Raw genomic sequence first — 12,028 nt, forward strand, 5'->3', positions numbered from 1 at the left:
ATGAAAGTGAAAAGTGAAAGGGAAATTGCTCAGTCGTGAAGTTGACCCTCAGCGACCCCATGGACTGCAGCCTTCCAGGCGCCTCTGTCCATGGGATTTTCCAGGCAGGAGTACTGTGAGTGGGGTGCCATTGCCTTCTCCAAGCTGATGCTGAGTGGAGTGGAAATGAGATGTCCCCTTCAAGGCCTACCCAGCTTGTACTTGGTGAGCTGTGTCAGTCAGCTTGGGCTGCCATAACAAAATACCAAAGATTGGGTGACTTAACCAATGGAAATTAATTTTCTCACAGCTTTGGAGGCTGGAAGCCCAAGATCAGGGAGCCAGCACAGTTGGGTTCTGGTGAGAGCTCTCTTCCTGGCTTGTAGATGGCCTCCTTGTTGAGTGCTCCATGGTGGAGAGAGCCAGTAAACTCTCTGGAACCCTCCTGTCAGATTAGGATCCTACCTTCTGGCCTTATTTAGTCCTAATTTCTTCCTAACTGCAGATATAGTCACATTGAGAATTAGAGCTTCAGCATATGGCTTTTAGGGAAACACAGTTATGTCTATAGTATAGCAAAATAAATGATATTGTTTCAAGCCATCTAAGTTTTGGGTTGGTTTTTTTCTGTAGCAATAAATATCAGGAACAGTTATGTGACCAAGACTCTGTTTTTATGTTTTCATATATTTACATAAATGACCTTATACTTAATATTGTTATTTCCTTTTTGACTCAACATGTTTTTGAGATAGAAACATATAAAATTATTCATTTTAATTCATGCATATTAGTCTAGCATATAACAATATTTTATGTAAAATTCCCATAACCGTTAACTTTTAGATTGATTTTAGTTTAATTGCAATTATAAATAGTACCACAGTAAAAGTGTTTTTTATCTTTTTTGAGCAAGTTCTCACTTTTTCTAAACTGTATTGAATGGGTCGTAGTATATGTATACTCATTTTTTTTAAACAACATGCATACTTAAAATTTTCCTAATGTGGTCAAATTGTTCATCAAGTCCCTCTCATCTTCTTTTTATTAATTCCACTAGCATTGTGCAAGGACTTCCACATCTCTGCATTCTTACCAGCACTTGATAGTTGTGGAGATTTGATTTATTGCTAAAATTGTGGCATTAATATAAATTACTTTAATTTCTATTTTCCTTTTAGTTTGTGAGGTTGAATGTGTTTTGAAAACATTTTCTTGGCTATTTTGGCATCTTTTTCTCTACATCAGTTATTTTCTTTGTTTGCGGTTCCATTGTGTGCTCAGTCACTTCAGTTGTGTCCAACACTTTGTGACACCTTAGACAATAGCCTGCCAGGCTCCTCTGTCCCTGGGATAGTCCTGTCAAGAATACTGAGTGGGTTGCCATGCCCTCTTCCAGGGAATCTTCCATACCCAGGGACTGAACCTGCGTCTCCTATCTATCCTGCATTGCAGGAAGATTCTTTACCACTGAGTCACTGGGGACACTACTTATTATTTCAGTAGATTTTGGTTATCTTCTAACTTTTTAACAGAACTCTTTATGTACTCTGAGCATGAAAATATTTTCAAGACTTTTATTGATAGCCATGCAAATACTAGTGATTAAGTGGAAAACCATACTCTGTAGTTACTAAATGATCCTTTTTTTCCCTTCAAAATAGTTATTCATCTGGGTTGGCTGCTCACATAGAATTTTGTGTAAAGCCTCAAGACTTGTATTAGAAGGCAGATGTGACTTTGTCTTGCTTTAAATTCTTAGTAATACGGTACACAAAGAAAGGGTAACTAATCAAAGAAACAAAAAGTATACTCATGTATTCTGAGCATTAATGTTTTCCTGTTATATGTTATGAAATTGTCTCTAGATATTTGCCTTGTCCTTTTCTTAGTTTAGATGTCTGTGATGTGATTTAAATACATATGTGTAAGTATATACATATAAGCATATAATGCATATTTCATATACATATGATTTCATAGGTTTTTAAAGAAATTCTTCCCTAATATATAGTATTCTTGATATATACTCCTAATAAAATATCTTAAATGAACAAATGTAATAGTGTTATTGATATTTTTAGAGCTATATTTTCAATGAATTCATAATTTCCACTTATTAACAGAACAGATCAGATGGCCAATTTTTTAAAGATTTTTGAGACTGATAGTGCAGTATAGAGATTTATGAAATGTGAGACAAGTAACTGGAAAAAGGAACTGAAGCTTTTAATTGTATTTGTAGGGAATAATGTCACTCAAGCAGGCGGGTTCAACCAGTGAAAGACTTTTATCTTATTGGTGGTCCTTGAGATGGCCTGAAGTTAAGAGAACTTGTCCTGGAGTGTCGTTTGGGTCTGTGTGTTATATAGGATTCACTAGGCTGATGGTCTTAATTTTACCATCATTACTGATTATATAGTTTATTAGTTGGTCGCTGTGAGAAACTTGAAGGTAGTGTGTGAAAAATCTAGGAGAAAACATTTATGGGGATTAGAGGAAAGAATGGGAAACTGGTAAACAACATGATATCCTTTTACTTGGCCCGTGAGGTTAAATTCACCTTTCAACTCAGATCTTGGTAACTACGTTTCATACAGACTATGTTTTAGGTTAATGCAAATATGCGTATTGTGGAAAGCATGTGCACAGACTTTTCTGCACAGAAAGCATGTCCTGTCCAGGTAACTGGTCACACAAATGCAATATAGCTACTGCATTACCTATCTTCTTCCTGCATTTTGGGAGAAGCTAATGAATGAGTTCCTTACAGCCAGGGAGAGAAATGATACAGAAAAAAGTAACATTGCCTCACTGTTTTGTTTTTCCATCTACTGTTGGTGCCATGCCTTATGTGCGTTGCTGAAGGCCACAGCCATGATAACCCTGGGGTAAGGTGGGTGAGAGGAGATGCTGTCTTCAGGCCGTGGCTTCATCTTGCCTTAGGAGAGTCTGATGCAGCTGATGGCAGGTGTGCTGTTCTCCTGTCAGGGCTTTTCAGGATTTATAGATGCCTCAGGGTCCTGAGCTGTATGCATGCTTGTCTGTCTATCACAAAACATGAAGCTTCTTCTGGGGTTGCCTTTGTGGGTTTTGGAAGGCAGAGTAGAATGCAAATGCAAAGACCCAACTTCCAATTAGCCAGCTTGCTTTCTTTTAGATTGTGATCACATTTGGCAAATCTCTCTATCTCAAGGAAATGATTACTGAATCACATCATAATTACCACAAATTACCACATGACTTACTATCTCCTTCCTCAGAATATGATTTTCTCAGAATCCCATCTCAAATGATAAGAGACCACATAGCAAGAATATGGTATCTGTGCAGTGAGGGAGATTTAGAGGTATTGATGGGCTCATATTAGAAAATATCTCTGGTCTGACTTCAGTACATGTGTAGTGCCCAGTGGTGGAAAAAGCTATCCAGAGTAGTGAGATAGGCATAGCAAGTATATTATAGAGTGTGTATTGGAAGTGTGTGGATTGAAAAAAAGGCAATCCATTGAATTTTCATATTATGCACAACTGTATATTATCAGCTCTCAAACATTAGTGGCTCAACTGTAGTACGAAAGCAGATAAAGCATCTACACTGGTATCCTAAACTTTTGATAATTAAAGACCAATACTGATAATTTCTCTAGCAAGGAGTATAACCCCTAATGCAAGGAAGCCATTATTCCAGTGCACAATACTGGCACAGAAAGGAATCAACAGATGGAACTGAACCTGGGTGACGTTTCTGGAAGATCTGGATCTCATTAGAACTGCCTAACGTGGTTTTCTAATTTCCTTGTGAAAAGGGATTGATGTTAACATCAAACTTAAATGTATTTTTTGTATTACACACACACACTCACACACACACACACAGAAGCACAGACTTCTATTCATATCTGTGCTGTTTTAGTCCTGGATGATGCTGTTCTATCCCTGTTGTGAGCTGAGTTCAGATGGGCTCACTTAAAAGTCTTGAAGTCAAGACTCTTGTATTCAAAGAGCAGAGAGCCCAGAAAGAAACTCACACACCTGTGGATAATTAATCTTCAACAAAGGAGGCAAAAATATACAATGGAGAAAAGATAGTGTCTTGAGCAGGTGGTGTTGGGAAAACTGGACAGCCACATGTAAATCAATGAAGTTGGAACACACTCTGTCACCATACACAGAAATAAACTCAAGATGGCTTAAAGACTTAAACATAAGACATGACACAATAAAGTTGTAGAAGAGAACATAGGGAAAGCCTTCTGTGACATAAATTGCAGCAATGTTTTCTCAGGTCAGTCTCCCAAAGTAATAGAAATAAAAGCAGAAATAATCAACTAATCAAACTTAAAAACTTTTGTACAGCAAAAGAAGCCATAAACACAATGAAAAGACAACTTATGGACTGAGAGAAAATGTTAGTAAATGATACAATTGATAAGGGCTAAATTTCCAAAGTACACAAACAGCTCATACAGCTCAATAACAAAAAATGCAAATAAACAACCTAATAAAAAATGGGCAGAAGACCTAAATACACATATCTCCAAAGAAGGCATACAGATGGCCAGTAGGGCCATGAAAAGATGTTCAGCATCACTAATTGTTAGAGAAATGCAAATCAAAACTATAATGAGATATCACCTCACATCAGTCAGAATGGCCACCATTAAAAATGTAGGAGTGGGTGTGGAGAAAAGAGAGCTCTTGTACACTATCTGTAGGATGTAAATTGATGCAGCCCTTATGGAAAACAGTATGGAGACTTCTTAAAAAGCTGAACATATAGTTGTCATATCATCCACTTTGGGACACATATCTGGAGAAAACCATACTTTGAAAAGATACATGCACCACAGTGTTCATGATAGCACTATTTACAATAGCTAAGACATGGAAGCAAATTAAATGTCTATAAACTGACAAATCGATAAAGAAGATGCAGTATGTGTGTATATATGCACATATAAGGCTTCCCTGGTGACTCAGATGGTAAAGAATCTGCCTGCAATGGGACACACACACACACACACAAAATAGAATATTACTGAATCATAAACAGAATGAAACAATGCTATTTGCAGCAACATAGTTGGAACTAGAGGTTAGCATACTAGTGGAATACACCAGACAGAGAAAGACAAATACTGTATGATATCACTTATATGTGGAATCTAAGACATGATACAAATGAACTTATTCACAGAACAGAAACAGTCTCACAGACATAGAAAACAAACTTATGGTTAGCAAAGAGAGGATTGAGGGGATAAATTGGGATTAACAGATACAAACTGCTATATATAAAATAGATAAATAACAAGTTCTCTGTATGAAACAGAGAACAACATCCAGTATTCTATACTACACCATAATGGAAAAGAATATGGGAAAAAATACTCTGGTATTGAAGATCATTTCTGTCTGAACCTCAGGTTTCACTGGGTTACTCAGTTTTCTTTAGAGAAAACATGCATGGGGAATGGGGTTTCAGATATACAAATAAACTCAATAAAATGAGAGTTTTAATAGGAGGCTGAAGTGGAAAACACTTGGGAATGGATGGAAAATGAGATCAGCATTGGAAAAAAGTGCCATATATGACCAGTTGCCGGTGACATTAGAACTGTGAAGAGGTACAACCTAATTTGAAATCAGGTGCAAAAAGGATGGATATTTTCATAAATCACAAGTACAAAATGAAAGTCTGTAATAGCTCTAGTGAGGATATTTGTAGTGCTGGTTCTAAGTTCTGAATTTACATTATAGTGAATCTAACCCAAATGCTGATCTTCAGAAAGAGTGATATCACTGTTGAACAAATTTTTGCTTGTCCTAAGTAATGAAATGTATTTTTAAATGTCTACTTTCTTTTTCCTTCTATTTGGATGGTGGAAACATTACAGTTGTTACAGTGAACTTCCATTTTTGTAGAAATGTACAAGATTTTACCTTAACTAACTTAACCTAAGAATCAGTCCAAACTCCATCTCCATGAAAACTTACTTCTGCCTTTTGATGTGGAGCAAACCAGTTGGAGAGGGAAGTGGCAACCCACTCCAGTATTCTTGCTTGGGAAATCTCATGGACAGAGGAGCCTGATGGACTACAGTTTATGGGGTCACAGGTGTCAGACATGACTTGGTGACTAAATCACCACCACCACCACCACCAACAAACTAGTTATCCACAGACAAGATTTTTTCCAGACCCAGCTGTTGTAATTTTAAAAAACCACCAGTAGGTGTCTCTTATCAGCAGTTTTGGCTGTGGAGGGGGCTCCACTCATTTCTAGTTCATTTTTTCAGGTAATGAGGTTTTATTAGTGATTGTTGTATGCATGGGTGTGTAGTAAATAGAATATTAAATTCAACCATCGAGCTTATTTCTTTTTAAATCTAACAAAATTGCGGAGAAAAACAAAAATTTCTTAAAGTGGAAGTTGACAATCCAGCCATGAAAAATGAACATTTTATTCATTAAGAATAAAAGAAATAAATGTAAGACATTTCCTGGAGATCCAATCTAGAGATTTCATTACAGATGACGTTAATGTTTAATATCTGAAGTCTGCAGGGCCTTTCTAATAGGAAAAAATTGCAAAAGTTACTTCTGTGGAAAAGTTTTAAAAGGAGAGGTTTCTTTTGAGAAACTAAAATGAAGCAACTGAGTAAAAAGTTATTCCTGAAATGTTCAGTTTATGCCCCTCCTCTTCTTAGAGGGAACATTTTACCACTGCACCATCTGACCATCCTTTTAATACTGTTGTCCCACTTAATGTCTAAACATTCATCTGGTGCTGGGTATACATTGTCTCAGAGTAGCGGATAAGGCTGAGTCTGAAGGAATAATACTCAGATAACACTGAACGAATAACCCCTCTAGTTTGGGCTTGGTTCATACCAAAATATTTGGCCTTAGAGATAATATTGCTTTTGAAAATTGATTTCCTATAATGACTTGGATTTTCTATCAATAACTCTTTCCTTTGGAGAGTCAGGCCACCTGCGGCTTTGTGAGAGTAAGGACTTCAAAAAATTTCGTGCTTCTTTGGAGCAAGGTTATAGTTGACCATTCATTTCTAACAGAATTACATAGGTCAGTGCTGTTTTTTTTCTTTTTGTTGTTGTTAATCAATTTATTTTTTATTGAAGGGTAATTATTTTACAGAATTTTATTGTTTTCTGTCAATCTTCAACATGAATCAGTCATAGGTATACATATATCCCCTCTCTTTTGACCCTCTCTTCCTATCCCACCCCTCTAGGTTGATACAGAACCCCATTAGAGTTTCCTGAGCCATACGGCAAATTCCCATTGGCTACCTATTTTGCATATGGTAATATAAATTTCCATGTTACTCTTTCCATACATCTCACCCTCTCCTCCCCTCTCCCCATGTCCATAAATATATTCTCTATGTCTGTTTCTCCATTGCTGCCCTGTAAATAAATTCTTCAGTACCATTTTTCTAGATTCTGTGTATATGCATTAGAATATGATATTTTTCTTCCTCTTTCTGACTTACTTCACTCTGTATATTAGACTCTATGTTCATCCACCTCTTTAGAACTGACTCAAATCCATTCCTTTTTATGGCTGAGTAATATTCCATTGTGTATATGTACCATAAATTCTTTATCCATTCATCTGTTGATGGACATCTAGGTGAATTCTGTTCTAACTATTGTAAATAGTGCTGCAGTAAACAATGGGATACCTGTGTCTTTTTCAGTTTTGATTTCCTTGGGGTATATGCCTAGGAGTGGGATTGCTGGGTCACATGGTGGTTTTATTCCTAATATTTTAAGGAATCCCCATATAGTCTTCCGTAGTGGCTGTATCCATTTACATTCCCACCAACAGCAAGAGCATTCCCTTTTGTCCACACCGTATCCTGCATTTATTGTTTGTAGAGTTTTTGATGATGGACATTCTGACTGGTGTGAGGTGATATCTCATTGTAGTTTTGATTTGCATTTCTCTAATAATAAGCAATGTTGAGCATCTTTTCATGTGTTTGTTAGTCATCTATATGTCTTTGGAGAAATGTCTGTATAGATCTTTTTCTCACTTTTTGATTGGGTTGTTTTTCTGGTATTGGGTTGTATGAGCTGCTTGCATATTTTGGAAATTAATCCTTTGTCAGTTGTTTCATTTGCTCCTATTTTCTCTCATTCTGAGGATTGTCTTTTCACCTTGCTTATAGTTTCCTTTGCTCTGCAAAAGTTTGTAAGTTTAGTCAGATCTCACTTATTTACTTTTGTTTTTATTTCCTTTACTCTAGGAGGTGGGTCATAGAGGATCTTGCTTTGATTTATGTCATTGAGTGTTCTGCCTCTGCTTTCCTCTAAGAGTTTTATAGTTTCTGGTCTTACATTTAGGTCTCTAATCCATTTGAGTTTATCTTTGTGTATGGTGTTAACAAGTGTTCTAGTTTCATTCTTTTACATTAGCTGTCCAGTTTTCCCAGCACCATTTATTGAAGAGGCTGTCTTTGCCCCATTGTGTATTTTTGCCTCCTTTGTCAAAAATAAGGTACCCATAGGTGCATGGGTTTATTTCTGGGCTTTTTATTTTGTTCCATTGGTTTAGATTTCTGTTTTTGTGCCAGTACCATACTGTCTTGATGACTGTAGCTTTGTAGTATAATCTGAAGTTAGGAAGATTGATCCTTCCAGCTCCATTCTTCTTTCTCAAGACTGCTTTGGTTATTCTGGATCTTTTGTGTTTCCATATAAACTGTGAAATTTTTTGTTCTAGTTCTATGAAAAATGCCATTGGTAATTTGATAAGAATCTCATTGAATCTGTAGATTGCATTTTCACAATATTTATTCTTCCTACCCAGGAACATGGAATATCTCTCCATCTGTTTATATCATCTTTGATTTCTTTAATTAGTGTCCTATAATTTTCCGTGTACAGTTTGTTTGTCTCCTTCAGTTCTATTCAGCTCAGTTGCTCAGTTGTGTTCGACTCTTTGCGACCCCATGAATCTTTTGTCTCCTTAGTAAGTTTATTCCTACATATTTAATTCTTTTTGTTGCAATGGTAAATAGGATTGATTCCTTAATTTCTCTTTCTGATTTTTCACTGTTAGTGTAGAGAAATGCAAGTGATTTCTGTGTGTTGGTTTTGTATCCTGCAACTTTGATAAATTCACTGATTAGTTCTAGTAATTTTCTGATATTATCTTTAGGGTTTTCTATGTACAATATCATTCATCTGCAAACAGTGAAAGCTTTACTTCTTTTTTTCTGATCTGGATTCCTTTTCTTTCTTTTTCTTCTCTGATTGCTGTAGCTAGGACTTCCAAAACTATGTTAGTAACAGTGGACACCCTTGTCTTGTTCCTTAGGGGGAATGCTTTCAGGTTTTCACCACCGAAAATAATGTTTGCTGTAGGCTTATCACATATGGCCTTTTCTATGTTGAGGTAGTATGCCCTCCTTCTATGCCCAGTTTTTGAAGCATTTTAATCATAAATGGGTGCGGAATTTTGTAAAAGGCTTTTTCTGCTTCTATGGAGATTATCATATGGTTTTTATCTTTCAGTTTGTTAATATGGTATGTCACATTGATTGATTTGTGAATACTGAAGAATTCTTGCATTCCTGGAATAAAGCCAACTTGACTCTGGTGTATGAGCTTTTAGATGTGTTGCTGAATTCTGTTTGCTAAAATTTTGTTGAGGATTTTTGCATATATGTTCATCAGTGATATTGGACTGTAGTTTTTTTTTTTTTTTTCCTTTGTGTTTTCTTTGTCTTGTTTTGGTATCAGGGTGATGGTGGCCTCGTAGAATGAGTTTGGAAGTGTTTCTTTCTCTGTAATTTTTTGAAAGAGTTTTAGATGGTTTTTACTTAATGACTTTTTTTCTCCTTATAACAAGAGTAAAACATATGCTTATTGTAGAAAATAATCTATAATCTCACCATCCAGAGATATTAACATTTTTCTTGGTCTCTTTAATTTTGTGTGTATGATATTTCAAGAACAAGATGGAATCATGCTATATGTACAAAATGAACATCGTTAAGTATTTTTTTATTCTGAAAATCTACTACTATATAGCACTGCATTAAAAGACTGTACAGTATTGTTTTAAACAGATTTACTATTACTTACTTATTCAGTTCAGTTGCTCAGTCGTGTCCGACTCTTTGTGACCCCGTGAATCGCAGCACGGCAGGCCTCCCTGTCCATCACCAACTCCTGGAGTTTACCCAAACTCACATCCATTGAGTCAGTGATGCCATCCAGCCATCTCATCCTCTGTCGTCCCCTTTTCCTCCTGCCTCCAATCCCTCCCAGCATCAGAATCTTTTCCAATGAGTCAACTCTTCACATGAGGTGGCCAAAGTACTGGAGTTTCAGCTTTAGCATCATTCCTTGCAAAGAAATCCCAGGGCTGATCTCCTTCAGAATGGACTGGTTGGATCTCCTTGCAGTCCAAGGGACTCTCAAGAGTCTTCTCCAACACCACAGTTCAAAAGCATCAATTCTTTGGCGCTCAGCTTTCTTCACAGTCCAACATTCACATCCATACATGACCACTGGAAAAACCATAGCCTTGCTAGATGGACCTTCGTTGGCAAAGTAATGTCTCTGCTTTTGAATATGCTATCTAGGTTGGTCATAACTTTCCTTCCAAGGAGTAAGCGTCTTTTAATTTCATGGCTGCACTCACCATCTGCAGTGATTTTGGAGCCCAAAAAAATAAAGTCTGACACTGTTTCCACTGTTTCTCCATCTATTTCCCATGGAGTGATGGGACTGAATGCCATGATCTTAGTTTTCTGAGTGTTGAGCTTTGAGACAACTTTTTCACTCTCCTCTTTCACTTTCATCAAGAGGCTTTTTAGTTCCTCTTCACTTTCTGCCATAAGGGTGATGTCATCTGCATATCTGAGGTTATTGATATTTCTCCCGGCAATCTTGAGTCCAGCTTGTGATTCTTCCAGCCCAGCATTTCTCATGATGTACTCTGCATAGAAGTTAAATAAGCAGGGAGACAATATACAGCCTTGACGTACTCCTTTTCCTATTTGGCACCAGTATTTTGTTCCATGTCTAGTTCTAACTATTGCTTCCTGACATGCATATAGGTTTCTGAAGAGGCAGGTCAGGTAGTCTGGTATTCCCATCTCTTTAAGAATTTTCCACAGTTTATTGTGATCCACACAGTCAAAGGCTTTGGCATAGTCAATAAAGCAGAAGTCGGTGTTTTTCTGGAACTCTCTTGCTTTTTCCATGATCCAGCGGATGTTGGCAATTTGATCTCTAAGTTCCCTATTTCTGGACACTTGTTTTACCTTGTTATGAAAAGAACTTTGTTGGACTTTCTTGGAGTATATTTTGCAAATGTTCTTGGTTATTTCCTTGTGATAAACGCATACAAATAAAAGTTTTAGGTTACATGGCATAAAGAAATGTTTATTCATTATTTCCAAAATCCATGCCCAAAGATTCTAGAAGTTTATGCTTCCAATTACAATATCATACACTTGAGCATATTTTTAATAACAGTATGACAGGTGAAAATAGCATATCATTGTTTAATAATCATTTCTCTGATTATTAATGAGGATTAACATTTTAAAATACAGTTATTTCCTCGTTCATTTGTTACAGTGTGGTATTGCTAATTTCTTATTGATTTGTAAAAGCCCCACATATCTCCGTTATTCTGTCACTAATGCTGTAAATAACGTTATTAGTTCCTTGTCTTCGATCTTGCTCATAATTTAGTTGTTTTTGTTTTACATCTAGAGATTTTTTATTTTCATGCACAGCAGTCACATTTACTAATATATATATGTATAATATGTTTGTATATGTACATATATATAAGCCTCATGTATATATATAGAAGCCTCATATATATATATATTTGCCGTTGATGTTTTGCTTAGGAAGCCTTCATTTAGTTCAGATTTCTGAGATGACTTTCAAAACAGAAGAACATTATCACTATTATTTTTATCTCTATAGTCATCTCAGTGGTAATTTATAAGAGGATGAGAAAATATTTCAGTAAGGATTGTCAGGTGG

The sequence above is a fragment of the Oryx dammah genome, unplaced genomic scaffold (assembly GCF_014754425.2).
Source record: "Oryx dammah isolate SB20612 unplaced genomic scaffold, SCBI_Odam_1.1 HiC_scaffold_1, whole genome shotgun sequence".
NCBI lineage: Eukaryota > Metazoa > Chordata > Mammalia > Artiodactyla > Bovidae > Oryx > Oryx dammah.